This window comes from Molossus molossus, unplaced genomic scaffold (genome assembly GCF_014108415.1).
Source record: "Molossus molossus isolate mMolMol1 unplaced genomic scaffold, mMolMol1.p scaffold_m16_p_2, whole genome shotgun sequence".
NCBI lineage: Eukaryota > Metazoa > Chordata > Mammalia > Chiroptera > Molossidae > Molossus > Molossus molossus.
The window spans coordinates 146,458,301-146,483,920 of NW_023425355.1; positions in this window are offsets into that span (position 1 = coordinate 146,458,301).

Below are 25,620 nucleotides of genomic sequence, written 5' to 3' on the forward strand. Positions count from 1 at the left end.
GACTGGAATCTGAATTTGTAACCCTTTGCTCTGTGGGCCGACGCTCTAACTACGGAGACACACCGGCCAGGGCCCTGCACCCTCATTTCCTGAGCTCACGCGACATTTGTGAACAGAGATAACATATGGCTGAGAAATCAAATGTCGGTAAATTACTGAAAACTCTGATGAAGCACAAATTGTCCCGGACACTCGAAGGAGAAGATTTTTAAATCTCGTGCTAAGAGATTGCACATGCCCTGACCCCCGAAACAGACCCCCTGATTACCTTTGGGAACAATATAGTCCAAAAAAAAATGTCCTTTGTCGTAATCATGAAATTCTTTAAAAATAGTAACCCGTGGAATGCAGTGCTGTCTCTGGCGATGGTGTGTGTGGGAGGTTGTGGTAGTTCAAGGTGACAAATGGTTACCACACCTATAGTTAGTATTAAATTTCATGGGGAAAGGCTACATTTTCTCAAATAAAATAAGGCTGTCAAGTTGATCGATTTTTTTTATTTTTCAGGATCCCTTTATTATATTTTAAATATCTATAGTCCTTTAACAGATACTGTCCCTCAGTCCCTAAAATCTATTGTCTTGACCTCCAAGGGCCTATTTCGGGAAGGTAACTGTGTTGATGGATATTCTCGGAGAACCGCTGTGGGGTGTGATTTTGTTCTTCCCTTCTGTGGTCTGTGCCATTCACTCCAATCTGATCTTTATGATTCTTTCCCTCCGCTTACTCTAAAAACACTTTTTAAAAAATTTCCAATTACTCTGTCTCGCTGTTATTTTTTAACATGGAAGCTGAGAGCACTCATGTGAGCCTTTGTTTCTTGCTAACACAGAAATTGGGTGCTCCACAGCCCCCCTAAATACGGCCGTCTCTGCGTTGGACACACGGGTATGAGTCAGACCATGATGGACACTCTGTTCAAAATAAATACGCGTATTTTCCTTTGGATGATTTCTGTGACCCGTAGAAATGTGTTCTTCATTCTCCAACGCCTTTGGGTTTTCTGGATAGGATTCTGTTTACGATTTCTAAATTAATTCCTTTTTTTTTTTTTTCAAATCTTTATTGTTGGATGTAAAATGTATTACAGATGTTCCACATTTTACCCCCATTGACCCCCTCCTCCCCACTCCTGCCCCCCTCCCGCCTTTTCCCACACTATTGTCTGTGTCCATTGGTTATGCATATAAGTTCTTTGGTTTATTTCTTCCCACCCCCCCAACCCCTTTCCCTTTGAGGTGTGTCAGTCTAGCAATGAATTTGTGCTTCTTAATCCCTTCACCTTTTTCACCCATTCCCCCAACCCCCCTCCCAACTGGCAACCAACAAAATGTTCTCTGTGTCTAGGAGAATGTTTCTGTTCTACCTGTTCATTTTGTTTGTAGATTCCATTGTCGATAGATATGTATTCATTGCCATTTTGTTTGTTCATACATTTTATCTTTTTCTTCAAAAAGACCCTTCATCATTTCATATAATAACGGTTTGGTGGTGATGAACTCCTTTAACTTTTCAAGAGAAAGGCAGCTAGTTACCTACAAGGGAGTTCCCATTAGGCTGTCAGCTGATTTCTCAAAAGAAACTTTGCAGGCCAGAAGGGAGTGGCAAGAAATATTCAGAGTGATGAAAAGCAAGAACCTACAACCAAGATGACTCTATCCTGCAAAGCTGTCATTTAGAATCGACGGCCATATAAAAACTTTCCCAGATAAATTAATTCTTCTATGGCCAGAGAACATTCCATTTCCAACGGGAATGGGTCTGGCCCCGGGCATGGTCTGGGCTCCCCCGAATTCAAGATATATTCTGCGGTTAGTGGGTAACTCGTCTCTGAAGGTCTGTCCAGTCTAGCTGGTGGGTTCTCCGCTTCCTGCCTTTCATTCTGTTTTATTTGTCTGTTTATTTTTATTTTCATTGCATTTGTTGGGCTGACTTTGGTTAATAAAACTACGTAGGCCTCAGGTGTCCAATTCAACGACATGTCATCCGCATCTTGTATGGTGTGTTCACCGTAGAAAGTCAAGTCTCCTTCCATCACCATTTATCCCTTTTTTTCCCTTTTCTTTATTTTTTTTATTTTTTATTTTTGGTATGTGACCTTAGCAGAAACCGAACCCAGGACTCTCTGGTCCAAAGGCTGATGCTCCAACTGCTGAGCCAAACCAGCCAGGGCCCATTTTTTACCTTTTTCTAACCCAACCCCTGCCCTCTGGTCATCACCACACTGTTATCTGTGTCCACCTGTCTTTATCACTCTTTGTTTGCTTAATTTCTTCACCCTTCTCACCCAACCCCCAACCCTCCCCTCTGACATGTGTCCGTCTGTTCCCTGTATCCACAGGTCGGCCTCCACTTCATGAGTATATTTTGTCCATTAGATTCTACATATGAGTGAAATCAAATGGTGCTTGTCTTTCTCCGATGGGCTTATTGTGCTGAGCAGAAGAGCTACGGTACATTTATACGATGTTTCAGTTGTTTATATTTTCCCTAACTTTCCATCCGCTTGTTTCATCCATCCATGACGGAAAGATAGTAAAAGATGTGTGATCACCGTGCATTTGTCTGTTTTATTCCTGGCATTTTCTCGTGTATTTTAAACCTCTGTCATTACAGGTATACACGTTGCAGATTGTTATATCCTATTGAGGAAACAATAGGATGTATGTCATTACGAAACAATTCTCTCTATCCCTGGTAATACTCTTTAGTGTACAATGTAATGTATCACATATTTCTTTCGATGAACATTATCAGTGTTAGTCTCTCAGTCCCTCAACGTCTCGCCTGCTTGTGACTTTATCCTTTTGCACAGGTTTCTTTAGGAAGTCCATCATCGAATCTCCCTTTTTTAATCCAACAGAAATATCTGCCCTTTAATTGGGGTGTTTAGGCCATTTACATTTATTGTGATGATTGACTGTGGTTGCATTTAAACTTCTTTTGTGGAAGCGAAATTGCAGGCTCGCGTAGGCTGGAAAAGACTGGAAAGTGTGTCCTGTGTGTCCTTCAAGAATTTGAGTATTTCCATCAGTTTTACTTTATATCATCAGTCCCACGATGCATTGCTGTTACCCGTGCTTTTAAACATCCGTGACCATTGAAGGACATGCAAATTATGGGGAAAGTATTCTTATTTACCTACTTAACACTTGCTTTTTTCTGTGTGGGTGAGAATCCCATAGTCTATCCTGCCCCTTGGCTTCAAATAGGTCCTTCAGCCCTGGCTGGTTTGGCTCAGTGGTTAGAGCGTCGGCCTGCGGTCCAGAGAGACCCGGGTTCGGTTCCCACTAAGGGCACGTACCTCGGTTGCAGTTTGTCCCCGGCCCTGGTTGGTCGTGCGGGTGGCAGCCACTCGATGTGCCCCTTTCACGTCGATTTCTCTCTCTCTCCCTTCCACTCTATCTGAACAAAAAAAAAATCCTCAGGTGAGGATAAAAAACAAAAAAAAAGTTCCTTCAGGTTGGTTAAACGTCAAGTCTGGAGGGAATGACAGTCTCGGCTTCTGTGAGTCTGACAATGTCTTCATTCCACCTTTCTGTCTTTCAGCTGTATTTTTCCGTGTATAATTCCCACGCAGTTCTTTTCTTAGGTTGTTCTGTTGTTCAGAAAGATATTTGTGGAAAGAGCCTCATTCTACTACGAGACTCCGGATCCTAGTCTTTTATGTTATCTGGTGCTTGTGGTATTTAGTCGGTGTGCAGACCCTGGCCGAGGCTGGCGTTGTGTGAATCTGGTCACTCACGTGCGTGTGTAAGCGTGTGAGCTGCTAGTACTCGGAAACACGGGGCCGTGTTCCGCAGTCTTCGGTTCCCGGGAACCCCCACCCCCTCTTCTGGGGGTTGTCAGTCTGTACCCTACTTCCACGTCTCTGGGTCTACCCAATTCCTCAGACTGCTATGTTCATGATATTCCACAAATGACCAAGAGACCTAGGAAGAATCACTGACTATTTCTAATGGAACGCACGCCTTGGTAGAATTCCCATCTACTTCAGAAACACTATTGCTCGTGTCCAAATTCTGCAAACCGTTAAATTCCTTCTTTCTCAGCCCCATGCAGTTTTAGGCATGACCTATGTATGAACCTGTTAGTGGTAGTGACTTCATATGGATGAGCCCGAGAGAGACAAGGTTGTCCAGGTGTATCCAGGTGACCACTGGAAAGACAGGTGTAATACGTCTGAGAATTCTAGAAAAACTGTCATCAACACATTTTTTGGGGGGTGGGGGGCTGAGTAATTATTTTTGTGATTCTGACGAATCCATTTCATTTCATATTATATTAGAAAAACGTCCAAGGAAAAGAAAAACGGTGAAAGTGTGTCTGTGCTATTCAAATCACATCACAGAAATGTGACATTTTTCCCATTCAGAAATAATTACTCTTCAAGGAAAGTCTCAGGGGCCCCGGGTTTTCCCCCCATAACCGCGAAATATAGATTCGATAAAGGGGCCTGAAGGGGCCTTCCGATGCCATAATTAACTTTCAAAGGGGCTGTTTGAATTCTTCGACTCATTAAATCCTATTTTAGATCCAATCTCGTTTGCGATCAATACTTCACACTCTGCTTTTCTCATGACATATGTGGAAACAATGTGTTTTACAAATTCACAGAGCATAAATAACAGCGCGATGTGTATTACAAACACTCACGTTCTGGAAATTGGAGACTATTTCGGAGTGAAGAATGGACTCACGGTAGAGTTATGATTTCTCCCAGGTGAATAGGAAATAAGAGAAATACTGTTAATTTTTTGGTCGGGGTAGTTAAAAGGTCACCCCAAGACAGAGCCATGACTACATTTTTATACACGACAGAAGGTATAGATTGCGTGGATCTAGTTCTGTGAGCAAAAGATGAAGTTAGTGATTTTATTTATTTATTTATTTTATCCTCACCTGAGGACATTTTTCCATTTTTTTGTTCAGATAGAGTGGGAGGGAGGGAGAGAGAGAGAGAGAGAGAAACACCGACGTGAAAGGGACACATCGAGTGGCTGCCACCCGCATGACCAACCAGGGCCGGGGACAAACTGCAACCGAGGTCCGTGCCCTTCGCGGGAACCGAACCCGGGTCTCTCTGGACCACAGGCCGATGCTCTAACTGCTGAGCCAAACCAGCCAGGGCGATGTTAGTGAATTTAAATTTAAGTCACCAATGTGTATCTTAACACCTGTTTCTTATCTTCTTACACTCTCATTATAGTAATTGTCATTTTTTAAAATATATGTTTGTTGTCAAAAGTATTATAAATGTCCCTTCCTTTTCCCCCATGAACCCCCTCCTCCTGTTCCCCCCCCTTCTTCACCACACTGTTGTCTGTGTCCATTGGTTGTGTGTACATGCATATCAGTTCTGTGTTTATCTCTTCCCATCTCCGTGACCCATATCCCTCTGAGGTTCCTCGATCTGTTCTCTACTTCTATGTGTTTGGGTCTATTTTGTTCATCAGCTTATTTTGTTCATTATATTCCACAAATAAATGAGATCATGTGGTACTTGTCTTTCTCTGACTGAATTATTTTGCTCAGCATAATACTCCCCAGGTCCCTCCATGTCGTCTCAAAGGATAAGAGATCTTTCCTTTTTACAGCTGCATAGTACTCCATTGTGTATATGTACCACAGCTTTTTTATCCACTCATCTCCTGATGGACACATGGGTTGTTTCCAGATCTTAGCAATTGGAAACAGTGCTGCTATGAACATAGGGGTACATATATTCTTTCTGATTGGTGTTTCAGGCTTCTTCGGTTATATTCCTAGAAGTGGGATCACGGGGTCAAATGCCAGTTCAATTTTTAATTTTTTTGGAGGAAACACCATACTGATAATTACCTTTTTTTTTTTTTTTATCTTATGTATATACCCAGCCAACTAACCAATCATGATACAAGTACATTCAACATGCACCTCATACTGTCAAAAGGCACCCCCAGACCCTCACCTGCACTTATTCACACCCTGTCCCAGGACACAGGCTGAAATGACCACCCTGCCTCCCAGCGTCCATGACTGTAAAGGCGAGAGGTTTGCCCACAATGACCGGAAACATTTCCGAGCATCACATTCCGGGGTGTGTTTCTCCAGACCTGGGTCGTCCTTCCGGCCGGGGACTGCGCAGCCCTGGAGGGGAAGCCCCTGATCAGAACCGTGGCGGCCTCTGGGCGGGAGGGTGTCCATCCTTACGAAATGCTCTCATCCTCCCTGCGCGTCGAACCCTCTCGTAGTGAAGGACCTGATCATGCCTGAAGTAGCCACTGGAAAAATAAATACAGAAACAACAGGAAATCCGAAGTCCCGTCTTTTACGTTAGTGCACCTGTCACTGTAATTTAACATATATCATGTGTCCGGCCAGCGTAGCTCAGTAATTGAGCATCGACCCTGCACCAAGAGGTCGCCGGTTCGATTCCCGGTCAGGGCACATGCCCAGGTTGTGGGCCCATCCCCAGTGGGGGGCGTGCAGGAGGCGGCCAGTCCATGTTCTCTCTCATTGATGTTTCTATCTCCCTCTCCCTTCCTCTCTCTCTAAAATTAATAAAGAAAAAAAAAAGATACATAAAGTAAAACAAGTCAAGACATTAACCAAGTCTTACGAAGTCTCTGTCATACGTTCAACCAAGGTGAGGGTGCAGAGTTCTCAGATCTTCCCCAAACCTCAACCACAACAGCACAGCAGACCCTGAAACAAACGCAAATTAAACACAACCCAACGGGCCAAGTTCAGCGTGTAAATCATCCAACCCTTCGGTGAGACGGGGAACTGAAATGTCAGCCCGGGGTGAGGCCAAGAAAAACCAACAGTTTGTCTTTTACATCATTCTTTCAAGATCAACAGGATAAGGGTGAACGGACTTCAGATTTGGACCCCAATCTGAAGGATGGGGGTCAGGACACCCCTTTACTGAGGGGCTGCGGACGTCCTGCCTCAGCAACCTGCCCCTCCCATCAGGCACGGAGGAAAAGCCAAATTGTGACTTTCAGAGGCTCAGAGCAAGGTCAGACGAGAAGAATGCAAATACCCGAGGCTCACGTTGAATATTTATCAATGCATATTGTATATTAATTACAGCTCTAATCAGGATGTCAGTGGGAGTCCCAGAAATGCCTCGTGGAACCGCTGTTCCTCGGGGAGCCCGAAACATCTTATTATGCCCAAGAAAGAAAAAAAAATAATAACTCTCTTCAGGGGCGGAAAGTGTCAATTGAACGAGAATTTCCACCTTAAGACGTGAGAACGGAAAAATTTGAAAATTGAATCGACTCCATACTCGACTGAGCTGATCGATTAGCGGAATGACTTTGAAACTCGTCTTCCTTAACAGACTCACCAAAAATAGTGGGATTTGACAACTGCTACTTGGAGGTGATCTCAAGTCTGAATCTCAAGGCGAGGAAGCAGTTTGATATTTTTCTTTTTCTTCTTTTTTCGGGTTTGTCGTGTCATAATAATGGGGTCACCCCGGGATCCGTGGTGAGTTTCCCCAACATTTGTATGCATGCCGACCCTTGCTATCAGATCACAAAATACATGTTTTCTCCTTAAAATGCTGGGAGTGCACACCCCAAATTCCGCACTCAAATTTGTCCTGTTCTTGGGATGTGATGCAATGGTTTCAAGAAGCTCAAATAAAGACAGGTGGGGTGCACACGGCTAGAATACACTGCCGTTGCTATTTAGAAATCAGTCCGCACGTGGGATTTTATTCAGCCGTGGATCACACCTGGTTTTGGGGCGGGTTCTGTTTGAGGTCTGTACTCTCTGCCAACAATTGATGTCAAGCCCTCTTTTAGACTTGAAATGAAATAGAAATCTCGCTACCAACGTGAGCTAGTTACTTCCTTAATGACTCGTGGTAGAAGCATGTGCTTGGTATTTGAAATAAAGAGCTTTTCTTTTTTAAAAATCCTTATCTGAGGCTATTATCTGATTGATTTTCAGATAGATAGAGAGAGAAACACTGACATGAGAGAGACACATCGACTGGTTGCCTCCCCGGACGACCCAACCAGGGCCGGGACGAACCACAACCAAGGTCCGTGCCCTTGACAGGAATCAAACCCACGACTCTCTGGTCTGTGGGCCGATGCTCTAACCACTGAGCAAAACAGGCCAGGGCTGAATTACAAACCTTTATACCTAGGCTTTTGAGGGAAAAACAAACAAACAAACAGGTACTGTTCGATAAATCGAGTGGGTTTGTTATCATGATTAATAAGAAGAATATGGTATCAAATGTGGCAGCGATGTTTCTCATGAAATGAAATGTTATTTTATTTATTAAATAAATAGGGGTACATTTCTCTCATTGAGGATTCCATCTCTCCCTCCCTCTCCCTTTCTTTCTCTAATATCAATAAAGAAATTTTTTAAATATGTTTTCAGTCATTGATTTCATTATCTGCATCCTTTTATTTTTGATACAGCCTTTAGAAATCAAGCCACAGAACAAAAAGCACAATGCAAAGATAGACAGAGACAAGTAGCTTCACTTTCAAATAGACCCAGTGAGCCGAGCCAGACTAGGGTACCCAACTTGTGTTCATACCAAGGGCTGAGGTCGCGGGGAACCGGGTTGAATAATTCCACACAGACCTACCGCTTTGTGGACCCAACCTCGGTACACATTGAATTATTTTTATACGTGGAAAAAATCATGTAGGAAAAAAAAAAAGAGAGAGAGAGAGACAGGTGACTATTATTCTCCAGTTAGACATATCAAGACATGAGAATGTTCTAGTATCAGAGGTGGGTGACATCTCCTTATTGCCACCACCGCTGGTCAAGGACGTTGGGACCATTCTTCCTGTTCTTCCAAAGGACAGAGAGAAGCCAGCCAGACAGACGGCCACACCTGTCTGGTAGGGTCAAGATGGGACATTGAGGTGGCCAGACGTTCACCACGGTCTTAAAACACTCAAACAAAACAAGCTGAAATGGAACCAACAGGCCAAACGGAACGTCTGCGCCCTCCCCAGCCTCAAACCTGAAAAAATATTAGGAGGTTTTATTTTATTTGGACATAAGAAGAAGAAGGCATCATCTCCACACACCGCGCGCACACACACACACACACACACTAGCAGAAGGGAGCATAGAAAGAAGGAAGCGCTTGAAGGATGGGGGTGCATCATGTTTTTGGGGTCCCCAACATTCTGCCTCGCTGCCTAATTTCAAGGTGAACCAAAGCCAGTTTGCCCAGGAGGTGGGGTTGCCCCTCTAACAGCCAGGGGGCCTCCTACAACTGGGGTTTCCCCCAGAATGACTTTTATAGCCCGAGTGTAAGGAACAGAGATGAATAAATGTATTTTCCAACCAACCTCGTAAAACACACCGTCGAGATCTTTCACATTTATTTTCCCTAGACAACATATTTAGTGCATTTATTACTGAAACTAAGTATTTGTTTACTCAGACACTCAGTCTGAGGTCTCACTGACATTTCGTTCAAATCAGTACGAGTAACAAAAACCAGTTCACCCTGTGGAATAGGATACTTTTTCTTCCCCCCCTGGTAACTAAATAGCCTATTTAATTAACACTTGGCAGAGATAAAAATAGCGACAACAGGGAGACAAAGCAACTGGTCACAGTCTATCCACTTCAGGTCTAAAGTGATACGAGAAAAATACACTTGGAGCCTCGGGTCACCGAGAAAATATTCCGTTTTTTCCCAACACCTTCCAGTGGATCCAGCTTGTTCACGTCTACATCCTACCGACGTGTGAAACCAGATAGTTCTTTGGGGTGGGGTATCCTCTGCTCTGTAGGATATTTTTTAAAACTCTGTTTTAATTGCTTATTTGGAGAGAGGAAGGGAGAGAGAGAAACATTGATGTGAGAGAGAAACATCCATCCGCTGCCTCCTGCACGCCCCCTACTGGCGATCGAGCCTGCAACACGGGCCTGTGCCCTGACCGGGAATCGAACCCGGACCTCTCAGTCCACGGGCCAATGTTTTATCCACGAGGCCACACGGGCCTGGCTCTGCAGGGTATTGAGTTGCATCTATGGTCTCCACCCAACAGAGAGGTGCAAGAGGCAGATTGCACCTTCAGGTGGGGACAATGCAAACTGTCCGCGGAACGGCCGCACGACCCGGGTACGTGCTAGGAACCACCTTATCAAAGCGACGGCTCTATTCCTCCCTCCCTGACTGCTGCCACGTGATATCCCACCGCGCTTTTAATTGCATTTTTCTGGTGACCGCATGTACCCAGAAGTCATAAAACTCCACCCCGAGCAAACAAACACTCCCGTTAAGAAAACGGGCCGGGAGCCTGGGCAGACACGCCTCCAAGGAGGACACGCCGGTGGCGAACAGACACATGAGAAGAGGCTCCCCTTCATTTTCTTTCTATTTTTTTCCCAGTGCATTCTCTTGTCCCCCGCCTTTCTGGGGGAGTTCCTCCTGGGTCCCTGCTGGCACTGAATTGTAATGATACGGTCTCATTTGCGACACGGAGGGAAAAGTTCCTACTCCCTCGTTAGCAGAAATGTAAGTAGAAACACAGGTACCTCGAACGTGGGATTTGCCCGCCGTCCACGTTCTCCCTCAGCACAGAAGCTCCCTATTCTCTGAGCACGGCAGCGGGTGTCACCTCACCTGCCCCTCTCACGGCTAAACGAGGACCCCAGGTGCCTCCCCTGACTGTAGGAGCTGCAGGACCATCATCCAGACATCGTCCTCGGCATTTCCCCCCATAAGGAACATTTACTGCAATGGGACTACGACAGAGCCCTTAAATACGGCCAGAGAAAAATCACCCCGGGGCAGGGAATTTAGATACTTGGCGTCTTGAGATGGGTCCCCAAGGATGAGCCGGATTAGTAAGATAATTATAAGATGGGGGGCAGGGGAGGCTGTCAGGAAAGAAGGCAGATGTGAGTGTCCCCTCGGGGGAGGCAAGGAGGAAGCATGAGCTGTTACTGGAGGGACGATGGCCAGACGCGGGTGGCCCCGGAGATGTCCACAGCCCAGGCTCAAGAACCACAGCTGTCCTGCATCCCAGGGACAACAGGAACCTGGGGAGATGCCAGCAGGGTGGTGGCAGCCCCGACGATCCGGGGAGTCCAAGGCCGTCAACCCCAAACATCCTCACAACCAGAAGCAGCAAGCAGATGAGAAGAGTTCTACGTACACATGCATACGACTTACATACATAAAACACTTCCGATAATTTTATGAAGTATAGTTGACGTGTGACGGCAGTTTTAAGTATACAACAGAGGACACTGATATGTGCACATAGTGGGACGTGATGTTTGTATGAAGCCTGGTTTACGTCTGTCACCCTATAGATGCAGAGAACTTTTGAGTGTGATGAGGACATGTAGCATGTACTTTGCCAGCCATGTTCCCATGTACAATGCAGTAGTCACTGTGTGACACGTGACACCTACATGACGTCCACATGCCTCTACCAGCCACCAATCTGGTCTCTGCTGCTACAAGGTCTTTGATTATCGTCAAGAGGTAAGCGGAATGGGACAGCAGATGCCTTTGTCTACTTGACTTACCTCAGTGAGAATGATACCCTCGAGGTCTGATCCTGTTGTTGCAAATGGCAGACCTACCTCCTTTTTCATGGCTGAATAGTATTCCACTGTGTGTGTATATGTGTGTGTGCGCCGCATGTCCCTCTTTTTCTCGTTCCACTCACACATCAGTGGACTCTTGGGTTGCTTTCCTATCTTGGTTGTTGAAAATAACGTTTCAACGATGATGAGGGTACATATATTATTTCAAGTCAGTGTCCTCATTTCGTTGGACATATATGCAGAGGTGGACGCTATGATAATCCAGTTTTCAATTTCTGAAGAATCCCCATCCTGTTTTTCCTGGTGGATGGGCTCATTTATATCCCCACCCACAGAGCATGAGGGTTTGCTTTCCTCCACACCTTCACCGACCCTTGTGGCTTGATGTTTTATGGGTGATAGTCACTGGGACGGGTGTGAGGTGATATCTCCGTGTGGTTTTGATCTGCATTTCCCCGATGATTAGCGACACTGAGCATTTTTTCACGTGTCTGTAGGTAGGTCCTCTTTGGAGAAGTGTCTTGTCAGGCCTTTTGCCCATTTCTTATTGGATTCACTTTGTTTTAAATATGTTTTTATTGATTTTTTTAGAGAGAGAAAAGGAGAGAGAGCTATATAAACATCAATGCGGGATCGAGCCCACAACCTGGGCATGTGCCCTGACCGGGACTCGAACCCAGACCTTATAGTTCGTGGGACAACGCTCAATTCACTGAAGCACACTGGGTGGGCTTTTTAATGGATTCTTTTGCTATTGGGTTGTATGAGTTCTTCTCTTATGGATATGAAACAGCATTTGCGGGTATATTCTCACCTACCATAGGATGTGTCTTTATTTGGTTTATAGTTTCCTTTGCTGTTCAGAACCTCTTCAGCCTGATGTTCAGTGTTGCTTTTGTTGCCGTTAGCACTTAGATCCAAAACAATAATTTGCAAGACTAATGTTGAGGACCTTTATCATCTCTGTGTGCCTTTCGGAGTCGCATGGCTTCAGGTCTTACGTTCAAGCCTTGGATCGATTTAGAGTTTGTTTTTCTTCATGGTGTGAGAGGGGTCTAGTGGTATTCTTTTGCATGTGTCTGTTCAATTGGCTGACACCGTTTATTGAAGAGACCATCCTTGCTGGGTTATATAGTCTTGTTTCCTTCCTCATCAATCAATGGGCCGTGTGTGTGTGGGTTCCCAACCCTAATATGCCCCAGAACACATTGCTTCTTTTAGTAACATCGATTGTTTTTTGTTTTGTTTTTTAATCCTCACCCAAGGACATTTTTGCATTTATCTTCAAATAGAGTAGGAGGGAGAGAGGGAGGAAGAGAAAGAGAGAGAAACATCGATGTGAAAGGGACATATCGACTGGTTGCCACCCACATGACCCCAACCAGGGCCAGGGAAAAACTGCAACCGAGGTACGTGCCCTTAGCGGGAACCGAACCTGGGACTCTCCAGTCCACAGGCCGACGCTCTAACCACTGAGCCAAACCGGCCAGGACCATCCATCCCTTTTTTAAAATAATTATTAATATTTCATCTTATTTGCTAATCCCACTTGTTCTAATGGGTTTGTTTCCTATATGATTTTCTTTTTAGTGATTAATTTATTTTTGTTACAAATGGTTCTCCTTTTTTCCCTATTGACCCCCTGCTCCCACCCCCCACCCTCCCAGCATAATCATCTGTGTCCCTTGGTTTCACATCCATGCATATAAGGTCTTTGGTGTAACTCGTCCCTCCCTCCACACCCCTCTTCTGTGGTTTGCCAGTCTCTATTTACCACTTTTTAAAATCTGAGTAGCTATGTACATACCTGTACCATGGCACACGGGTCTCTTAAAAACAGTGCTGCTGGAAATGTTTAAAATAGGCCATCAGAGTGTACACCAACTGTGAGTCTTCATGGATCCTAAAACTGGCATTCCACAGTTGAACACAGATCCACTTTGTAGTTTTCAGTCTCAAAACCCAGGGTGCTAGAGTTCGCCTTATGTGGTACTAAATTATTGATGTGCTTTATGACTGTATTTTGGATGCTTGTCTTCGGCAGATCAAACAGCCACACAACTTCTCTGACATCAGTTTGGCTCCTATCTCTGGGTCCTTACACACACACGTGCACACATACACGTGCACACGCACATATGCATGTACATGCATATCCAAACACACATGCACACACATATGCACATGCACACACTTACACACACCTGTGCACACATACACACATGCGCATACACACACACATACACACTATGCACACACATGCACACAATGCACACCTGCACACTCATACACAGGCATACATGTGTGCACACACACACACATGCACACCCACCCACATGCACATGCATATGTACACACATACACACACCTGTGAGCACACACACATACACACACATGTACACATGTGCACACACATGCATGAGCGTGCACACACGTGCACGCACACACACATACTCTGTACGGTTCTGGACCAGTGCCGCCAGCTCTCAGTAATTGGCTGCCTAACGGGAAAGGATTGTGCATCCCAAGTTCCTCTTTGCTGAAAACATCCTGTTCTTTCCTGCCAACGTATCTGTCTTTATTCATTTCCCCTAGAAGCTGTCAGCGCAGAGCCAGCGTGAGCAAACTGTGAATTCAAACTCATCTCAGAGACAACTCTCCTTCCCTAATCGATGCAAAACACACACCCTTTTCTTCCAGCAGCAGCTGGGTTGACTCTGCAGCCATCACTGGGCCTCTGCGCCCCACCCCACAAGTAGACCGAAGCTGAGGTCCCGCTTGCGGTCCCGCCCCTCTCTGGTCATCCCGCAGACATGTGCAGAGTGGTCAGCCAGGGCCCGCCACAGACTCAGACCAAACTCACGTGGCGGAAGGATTTTCTCCCCGTGGGTGTGGTCTGAGAGCTACGTTTCTGGGGATGCGCAGAATGGACAGCCGTGTGACGTGACCATGCCGGCCACCAGCAGGTGCCGTATGGAGAATTAAGATACAATGCCAGAGAAAGGGAGGCGTTAGGCTAGGTTCCGAGTGACTGGGTGACGCCTACCACGTGGACAGCAGGACAACAGCCCCCCCTACAGAGGAGCCCCTCAGTGCCGGCACGGACCCGAAGGGCAGTGGTGAATGGACCGCGCAGAGCTGGTGGCTGGTGCCACAGGTGGACAGCAGGGCAGGCTGACCACCAGCGGTGTGATCAGACACAGAGCAGACTGTGTTCCACGCAATGGAAAGCCAGACGTGGGCCTGGGAAGCTTTGGGGTGTCCCGGTCTTTTATCACCATGCAAAGGAGTTGAGCAGGAGCTCAGCACGGCAGCCACAGACTCTTTTGCATTAAAAAGGTGATCTCGAACTATCCCCCCCACCATGCGTCTTCCCAAAGTATCGGGAAGAATCATCCCTCCTTGGGGCGCGGGGTTGAGGGGATGAAGTCTGAAGCTATTTCAGACAGAAGTCAACGCACGTGAGGGTCGGCCACCCATTGCCGCTCTGCCCGTCCTGCTCAGATCTGTGCTGGCATTTCGGCGAAAGTGTGACGTCGCCAGGTATTACTGTCCACATGCTCCTAGGGCCCCGGACTGTGTCACCCCCCTTTATCACAGGTTTCCAAGAATTCGGTGGGGTACGTTAACACTGACTCAGTCCACCCTGATGTTCATAACGACAGTGGGACAGGATGGAACCAACTGCAACTGGGAGGAGGGCATCTGGGGGGAGACACATCTGCAACACAAATAAATGCATGACATCAATAAATAGGAGCGATAAAACCAGCACACCTGCCAACAATGGGATTTTGCAGGTTGGTCCCCTGGAAGATGCAACCCCGCTCAACGTGTTGATAAAAATGAAAGAAGGCAGGCAGGCATTTATTTGACGATGGAAAGAAGTTGCCCAGCTTTGGTAAAATGAGAGGAAAAAAAAAAGAAGAAGAAGAAAATGAGGTGCAGGAATGCAAAGAATAAAATGAAATAAATGTGAAGTGGACCTCTCCATGGCCGCGGGAGGCGCCCGACACCCCGGGGTGGACCGCAGGAGTTGCCCTCAGAAAGAATCCCCCTGAGTCGGTTCAAGATCCGAACGCTCACTTGAGAAAGTCAAACACAAACCCAAGCGTGATCACTCCAGCCTCAGACCTGGGATAAACGGGGTACGCGTTCCGAATACCAATGCGAAGCATGCATCTTGCATGTCGAAAAATATCGTGGAGGAAAAGAGAGACAAAACAGGAACAGGGATGAGCCTGACACCCGAACCCGGAGCCGTCACGTCGAGGTTGAAGGCTGCGTCGAGCGGAGCAGCCTCATCCAGGGCAGGGACCCAGCAGCGGTGCCTCCAGCCACCCACACCGCCTGGGCAGGGATCTCCGCGAGGACGGCCAGGTCTCAGAGGGGCCCTGAGCGCGATTTTGAGAACAGCCGGTGAAGTCTCCAGGGCAAAGATCACCGTCCGGGACGAAACGTCCGAGACCCGGGGAGGAAGGAGAACGTGACATTGGTGAAATGTGTAGTTCGAGCCACACCCAGCAGGGCTCTCTGAAGGGAAAACACCGTGTCTTACGGAGATGAAGGCAGACGAAGGTGGACCTAACGGAACATGTACATCAGCACCAGGCCGTGAATTGGGCGTGTCAAGACTTAACACTTTCTAAGACCCTTGCCATGTTCAAGAGAAGGAAATTATGTCTATATCTATATCATCTGTCTATCTCTATCTCTACCTCTATCTCTATCTCTATATGTATATCTATATCTATCTATATCTATATCTATATTTATATGTGTATCTATATATCATCTATATTTATATCTGTCTCTATCTCTATCTCTATATCTCAACCTCTATCTCTATATGTATATCTATCTCTGTCTATATCTATATCTATATTTATATGTGTATCTATATATGATCTATATTTATATCTGTCTCTGGCTCTATCTATATATCTATATCTGTCTCTGTCTATATCTATATGTATATCTATACTTATATCTATATCAAATCTATATATATCTATGTGTATGTATATCTATATCTATCCATATATCTACATCTGTAATCTATATTTATATCTATGTTTATGTCTATCCATATCCATATCTATATGTATATGTATATCTATATCTGTATGTATATCTATATCTATCTATATATCTATCGGTATATCTATCCATATCGATATCTATCCATCTACCATATCTATATCTATCTATATCTATATTTATATGTCTATATCTATCTACCTCTATCTCTAGATCTATATCTTATTATTTTGAAAAGATACGTGTGTGTGTGTGTGTGTGTGTGTGTATATATATATATATAAATATGCGTGTGTGTGTGTATTCTGTACGTTCAGATATTGGTTAAAGCGTGCTTGCCAAAAATGATGCTCCGTGATCTACAATAGATAATAGAGTGCAAAAATGAGATACCAAAAAAATAACCCAAAATCAAATAAGCAGATGAAACAAGGCAACGCAGTGTGTTGAAGGAATGGACCCTGCCAGGGAACCATTTAGAAGTAGGACGTCTTTTTCTTACCGTGAACCCACCGCTCCCGGAAACAAGGAGATTCTCTGAGTCACTGCCAAGAGACCTGCGGATATAAGGACGAAACGTCCGAGAACAAGGGAACGTGGAGTTGGGGTGGGGCTGGCCAGGGACCATCCACGCGGCTTGAACACCGTCGGGTGTTTTCAGGGGTAACGCGTGGTCCTCGTCACAGTCACGGGAGGGTGCTCTACCTTGGTGCTGGCTGCCCGAGACCGTGTGGAAACCGATGTGCAGAAGACCACAGGTGTGTGTGGCCCAGGTGGACAGGGATGGAGACCCCCTTTCCATGGGACGTGTCTCCATTCAACACGCAAGTTCATGATGCCACAGCTACACTTCCCCTCTGTGCTCGGATTTCAACCCAACGCCCCTTCAAATAGCTCGTTGACCCAGCCGCTCGAAATTCCCAGTGGGTTCATCTGTGGACCGACGGAGGACATCCACACGGGGGAAAAATGAGGCTTTCTTCCCCTGCATTGGGGCCAGCGTCCTGAATTAACGAAACGCGTCATTGTGTTCTAGCTCGTGAACGTCAGTGCACCTGGAGGAGTTAATGGGTTCATTCCTGAAATAAAGGGTTGCTGCGGAAAAGTGCCTACGGACGGGTGGTCCCGCGTTTAGGAACTTGATCATCGAAGCGACGACCCTCAGCCACTACGGCAGCACCTCAAATCTTTGCAGCCTTTTCCTACGGAGACGTCACCCCACGAGACTGTCCAGCCAATCCCTGCCCAGGCGAGACACCCTGATACCCTTTTACCTTTCTGAGGCTCATTGATGGTAACAGTTATACTCTCAGCAGTGTTATGGGTGAGACTGGATATCCCTGTGTTGACTCATTTCGTGCGTGTTTATTACCTAATTCCCATGAGGTAGACGCTCGCGGAATTGTGCGCCCATTCACGTCCTTTATGCGCCCCGGGATTTTTCTCGCCTCCGCGTCTAGAGGGATGGGTGCGTCTCCGTAATCGGTGGATTTGTGCTTTATTTCATAACCATGCACCTCATGGAACTCCTTTTTAGGTTCTCTGATAAGACAGTTATTAGGTCGACTTTCCCATGTTTCTACGGTATCCCCCCTTTTTTTACCCCTGCCCCTGTTGTCAGAATAAATTGCCCAGCGTTGTCAAGACAGCGTAGCCAGTCTGGTCTCACGGGTCTTTAAGATGTAGTTTTCCTTTATGAAAAATGCCCCAGTTGGACTGGTAAATATATAGTTGACTCTGTACTTGGACGAAGACAAAACGAACAATAACAAAAACACATAATTGTGACCACACCCACAAGAAGGCAAACATTCCCAATAGAATATCGCATCGCTTGCTTCTGTATTTCCATTTTCTCGCGCACGGGTCAATGCGTGGAAAAGGGACTCACACCTCAGGTGCAAAGAAATATCCTTGCGACACGTCTGACATTTCCCAGCAGGTCTCTGACAGCGTCCAGCCACGCAAGGCACTTGCTTTGGGGTTGATGGCAGAGATTTTTTTTGTATCTTTCAGATGCTGTTATGACTTCCTCGTGTCTTGGTTTTATTACCTGTGCTCATGGTAGTTCATCCATAACACGTTGTGCGATTTGGTGTATGGGGCCTGTGTAGGGTGATACGGAAAAGTCTGTATTCACTGGTACACATAGAGGGATTTCCTGGGCCAGGGTGATCTTGGAGTAAAATCTAGATTTTTTTGTTTCAAACATTGAGTTCCTTTCCATTTACAGAGAAAGGATTTCAGTCACTGTTCAATGTAATCATTTCGCAAGCCTTACGTTGATGATCAAGCGGAGTAATTGCAAAGACCTTAGACCCATCATTGGTCTTTGATAATCACCGACAGATCTATCTTCCTTAATTGATAATCAAGGTTAACCCATGGGAAGGCGGCCGCCCTGTCTAGGAGGTTTAGACTTTGAAATAACCCTCGGTCTAGCCACAAATTGAATTTTGTTGTCCTTGGGAAGATATTGTTCCTCCTGGTGTGTTTGAGGAGAATGAATCAGTCCATTACTTACTACAGGTCTAATTGATGCTAGAGGATATTTTTGTCAAGTTCATGGAAGGTCATCCCCTCGGATATTTTGTTAGAGGTTCATTTTTTTTACTTCAGAAAATATAAAGTCTGTAAATCAGCCAGATAATTTTAAAGGGACATGATGGGGACCTATTAAATATTGTAAACCCCAGCAGGTTGGACTCAGCAGTTAGAGCATCACCCCACAAGGTCCGAAGGGACCTTGATTCTTGGTCAAGGGCACATACCTGGGTTGCAGGTTCAATCCCCAGTGCTGGTTGGGGTTGTGCAGAAGGCAACCCATTGATGTGTCTCTCACATCGATGCTTCTCTCTCTTTCTTCTTCCCTTCCTTCCACTCTCTCTCTCAAAAAAAAAAAAATTCAGTGGGGAAATAACCTTGGGTGAGGATTAACAACAACAACAAAAATGTTAGTAGCATTACGCTAAGTGAAATCAGCCAGTCAGAGAAAGACAAGTACCATATGATCTCAGTCACATGTGAAATCGATTGAATAACATGAATCAACAAGCAAAATAGCGACAGACTCATAGGTACAGAGCACACTGAGCACTATCAGCGTGGAGATGGGGAGCTGAAAAAGGGGGGAGAGGGAATTAAAAAAAAATCTCATTGAGACACAACAGGGTGTGATGATTGGCAGGGGGTTGGGAGGGAGGGAGGTGGAGGAGGGTGAGCAGGTCAATGGTGATGGGGGGAGACCTGCCTTGGGGTGGTGAACACACAGTGCAATATAAGATCATGTCTCTTAGAATCGTGCACCTGAAACTTGGATAATCTCATTAACCAATGTCACCGCAATAAATTCAACGGCAACAACAACAAAAACACCAGCAGAAACACATGCTAAAAATGGCAAGAGCTGGTCCATCTGCTATTGGCCCTTTGCACTCAGTAACATTTTATTTTCATGCTCATCTGTCTTAAAAACCGGACAAAACCTTGGTCCATTTTGTTTCTTCTAGATTTCCCCCCGAATGCAGAAAATCTCTGCCTCAGAATGAATGAGACTCTCACAGTGTGAGCTATCCCCAGAGGCCTGAGCGCTCATTAACACCAAAAGCACTTGGACGCGTCGGGTACAGCGTCACCTCGGCCCTTTCTATGGTCCCTCTTTGAGCATTTTGCAGCCGCGTGTGGGGAGGTCTGCACGTCCTGCATTTCTCTCCATCACGGTTATCCGCATCGATCTTTTCCCTGCAGCTTCGGCTCATCCATTTTCACTCGCTCTCCCCGTCCATCAGACAAGCGTTTACAAATCACGGTTTCCGAGAGAAAATAAACCCAAACTGAGCTCCCTGGCTTCTTTCTCGTTCAGAGCTGTTTACGGAAAACCATCTACCCCGCCACACCCGCCGTTCCTGCTACCCATGTCCGTGCGCTCATTGAAAATCTTAGAAGAACCTAACACATATCTAAAAATGCTAAAGATCATGAGAAATGCCCCTCTGACGAGCCACGAAATCATGATCCGCTTTGGTATGAAATTTTCAAAGCGCATTTTCAAAGACAAAAGATAAAATCCAATAACTTTCCCGATAAGGTTTCCCAGTCGTTGCAACGGTAACTGCTTCCTAGCAGCCATTATATAACCAACTTTGTAAATTTTTTATGTTTTTTTTAATTATTATTATTGATTTCAGAGAGAGGAAGGGAGAGAGAGAGAGGCATTGATGAGAGAGAAACATCGATCGGCCGCCTCCTGCACGCCCCCTACTGGGGATCGAGCCTGCAGCCCGGGCACGTGCCCTGACTGGGAATCGAACCCGGACCTCTCAGTCCATGGATGATGCTAAATTCACTGAGCCCCATCAGCTGGGCTGTGCAAATTTATAAATATTGAGTAAACATTCATTCCCAGCAATGATAGAATCCAGACAAGTGTCCTTCTACTATGAACATTTTCTCAGCTGCACAAATGCTCGTGGGTCTGTTTCCGTGTTAAGTGCTGTCCACCGTCACGTGGTCCAAACAGCCAGCAGCAAGTTGACCAATCCTGCACTGAAAAATTATTATTTCTTCTGCAGCCTTTTTTAAAAAAATACAAACCAAAGTGACATCCCCAAGCATCTCCCTGGTGCACGCACGTGGCTTCTTCTAGTGACTCTACACAGCAGATGGAGTGGGGGCGGGGATGTCTGCACGTCGGCCCCCAGCTGCTTTCGTAGGCGGACACCCATTTCCATGTGGCTGTCAGTGTGCGTGTCTGCGTGTGTGTGTGTGTCTGTGAGTGTGTCTCCATGTGTATCTGTGTGTGTATGTCTGTGTGTTTCTGTATGTGAGCCTGTGTATCTGTATGAGTGTGTCTGTGTGTGTGCCTATGTGTGTGTATGTCTGTGTGCATGTGTGTCACTGTGTATCTGTGTGTGTGTATGTCTGTGTGTCTGTGCATGTGTCTGTGTGTCTTCATGTATCTCTGTGTGTCTGTGTGTCTGTGTATCTGTGTGTGAGAATGTGTCTGTGTGTATCTCTGTGTGTGTCTGTGTATATATGCATGTGTCTGTCTGTATCTCTATGTCTGTGTATGTCTGTGCTTGTACATATATGTCTCCATGTGTATCTGTATGTGTATCTGTGTATGTCTATATCTCTGTGTGTATTTGTATGAGTGTGTCTGTGTATATCTGTGTGTGTCTATGTGTATGTCTGTGTGTGTGTCTGTGTGTGTGTCTGTATGTGTGTCTGTGCATGTGTCTGTGTGTGTGTGTCTCCATGTATCTCTGTGTGTCTGTGAGTATCTGTGTGTGTGAATGTGTCTGTGTGTGTCTGTGTATATATGCGTGTCTGTGTGTATCTCTATGTGTGTGTATGTCTGTGTGTGTGTCTGTATCTCTGTGTATATTTGTATGAGTGTGTCTGTGTATATCTGTGTATGTCTATGTGTATGTCTCTGTGTGTGTGTGTCTGTATGTGTGTCTGTCTCTGTGTATCTGTGTGTCTGTGTGTGTATCTGTGTGTGTGTATATGTTTGTGTGTGTGTGTGTGTGTGCACTCCTCCTGGATTTGAGACACTGAAACTTGTTGCAGCCCAACCGTGTGTATCCGTTGCTCCAGTGCTAGAATCAGCTGTTTCTCCCAGGAGCCCCTGTGTCCTTTCTTGGAGAATCCTACAGAAACCAAAATCGAGACACCGGAATGTACTTGTGAGCAGGGCATTGTTTCTTCAGGGCCTTGTCCGCTGAGCAGGTAGGAAACCATGTGTGTGCCTGCTCAGTCAGGTTTCTGCACACACCTCCAAATCATCTGCATGTGGTGACCAGTACCCGGCTGAGCTATACGGAGCCCACAGTTCTGGTTTCTCCGTACCCCCGGCCACTGCAGCCTCCCCGTTGCCCATGCCATCGCTCCCTCTCCAACAACACGAAAGCCATGTCCAACCAGCTGCTGTGCATTTTCTCCTTGACCAGTCCCCAGCAACGCTCAGTCTTACTGAACCCCGCCCATCGGTTCTGCCCCCTAAGCAAACTCCTGTATCATGAGACCATTTTACCACAAGCCCATTGCTATGAACAGGATGTAAGTTCCCACATCTTGTTGATGTTGAAATAGAATCATGTCCAATAAAGTGACGTTACTTGGGTACATGCCATGTGCTTTGCTCTATCAGAATTATTAGCCCAAACCCCTGTGGGAAACCATTTATCAACCAGAGTGCCCTGTTTGGGGGCGGTTCCATTTTTCTTTCGACTTCCTATCCTACAACCTGCAAAGCAGAGTCAGGTCTGCACTGCCCATGTCCCCTCACAACCGCCATGAGGTGGTTCCACACATTTGTAACACCCTTAAATGACTTGGTCACAGTAGGCATTTCCGCCCCGCGATCCCTTCCTTCCTAAATATTCTTCGTGTTTCTTCGCCTTAATCTGTGTGCATTGTGTTCGCTCATTGCGCTCCAAGCTTCCGCAATTTTCCGAGAAATGTGTGGCGTTGTGAATCCACCGTCGATGTTTCTCGCACAAGAGTCTCACCATCTCTGTGCGTGACCTGTTCAAAACTCCTCACCTCAAACGCCCGCGTACATGGATCTGTTCACCTTCTCTGTCCTCGGCTGGTTCTAGAATACGATACAAATGGAAGCATACAGTACACAGTGTTTTCGGACTGTGTTCCCTCATTCACAACATGCATGTCAAGTTCCTCCGTGTTTTCGCGTGACGGGACGTGTCATTCGTCATATTCCTGAATGCTGTCCCTCGGTGTGGATGACCTTGTTTCTTTTGATGAGGTGACGGGTTTCTCAGAGTCTTCTTTATCTCCTTCCATATGGTAGAATCTGTCAAATTCACAAGGACACTGAAGACTTGAATGGGGACTTGGTTCTCAGCAACTGATGATGGTGCCCCTCCCTCAGCCCTGCCCCGAGAATCCTTCACTGTGGTTCTCAATGTGCAGAAGGACCTTATTCTGGGCATCCGTATCTTCTATGGGTTTCAGGATAGTCGTTGACACAAGAGTTGCTGCATTGTCTGGGTGGCCCTGGGGCTCCTGATTCGGTTACACAGAAGGGCTGTGAGTTACCTGCTGACCTACAGACCCAACCGTTGACACATACATTGACCACTTGTTGACCAATGTTGGTTGGATCCATGACGTGCTGCTTGACTCATTGGCATGGAAGGCGAATCTGTCTGGTCGTATTATTTTCTTGCGACGACTGTAAATAATGAACACAAGCCAAGTGGCTTAAATTCATTGCTCTGCTCCTCTGGTGGTCCGAAGTCTGATCATTGGGATCCCTGCAGTGGGTGCTTGGTTTCTGACCCATTTTCATCTGGACCCCACTGAACAATCCAAGAACAATTCCCCACCTCAAGATATTTCACTCGATCACGTCTGCCAAATCCATTTTGTCGTGTTCACACGCTGTTGAATGCTCGCGAGTGAACTCCTGAAGAAGTTTCTTGGCTGGTCGATATTGATGGGACAAAGGAAATAAAAAATCACATTGGAGGGATTACTGGTCAATAGACCCTTTGGTTGAAGCTCCAATATTTCCTAAAACTCTGAGCAGGATGAGGTTCGAGCAAATTCTTACATTTTTCCACCTTAGTGATAATTCACAAAAGGCATCTGATGAAGAAGGACTGTATAAAATTAGCCTCTTTTGGATTGCTGTCTTCCAAAATTTCAGCCTTTGCATGCACCTAAGCAGGAGTTGTCCTGAGATAAAAATGCAGCAAAACCAGTTATATTTGCAAAACATGTCGCTGACCATTTCACGTAGGCGATTGCTATACAGTATACCACACCAAAATAGTACTAAAATATATAATATGTATCAGATACAATGAGCAGATATGTACAAAGTTCCACTTAAATTTATTATGCATGAATCAAGTATAGCAAAGTTTACTTAGATTATTTCACTTTCATACGTAATTACGAAACAAACAGCCGGTGAAAGGATATAACTTCCGCGTCCAATTGCCGGTCCACAGTGACATCCGTGTCACTGAAGCTAATTCATTCTTCGATTCCAGGGGTTAGGGTGTGGGCATCTTTGGGACATGGAGGTCATGGATAGGAGTCCTACTACCCACCACGCAGGTTCAGTGTTGCCATTTACAAGACCTAAGCATGTTGGGGCATGAGTTTCAAGTGTCCGTGTTTCTACATGAAGATATGTTTATTCATGCAATTGCAACTGGACACAGAAGGGTCTGAGTTGCCTGCAGCTCCCCAAATCAAATAAGCAGAAACAAGCTTGAGTCTCTGTGACAGGGGCAGGTGTAACACCCCGAAAGGATCACCCTGACATTTCATTTCAAACAAGCCCTTATATGGGGTTAGTGGGTGAGGAAAGAATCTACAGTCAGGGGGTTCCCAGGGTCTGCCTTATACCACTGTACTTGTACGATCAGCCCCCGAATGCTGTCTTCCTTCACCCAGTTTCAGCCCTTGATTGGGGCTCCCAGCTGCCTTATCTCCAAGCGTGTCCTCCACCTTGTAACATGTTCTTTGATTCTCCATGTTCTTTAAGAAAGTATCTTCTTCTTCTTTTTTTTAATCTTCACCCGAGGATCTTTTTAAATTTATCTTCAGATAGAGTGGGAGGGAGAGAGAGAGAAAAACATCAATGAGAAAGGGACACACAAACTGGCTGCCTCCCCGGTGACCCGGGGCCAGGGATGAACTGCAACCGAGGTACGTGCCCTTGGCCGGAATCGAACCCCCGACTCCTTGGTCCGTGGGCTGACTGACACTCGACCACTGAGCCAAACCATCCAGGTGACAATCTGTTCTTTATAGGGGGTACGTGGGAAACAACTGTGACTCTATTTCTTTCACACGCCCCTGCGCTATCGCGATGAGCTGATGTCTGCAATGGTAAGAATCAGACCCGCTCACGTGGGTGAAGACTTGCGATAAGCCAGTCACAACCTGTGCAAGATGCTTTGTCCACCACCCTGCTGCCTCCGGTCGTCAATTGCCCACGTCCCTAAAAGCCCCCCTTGACGAGTCCCCCAAACCATGCTGTGTATCTGTGTC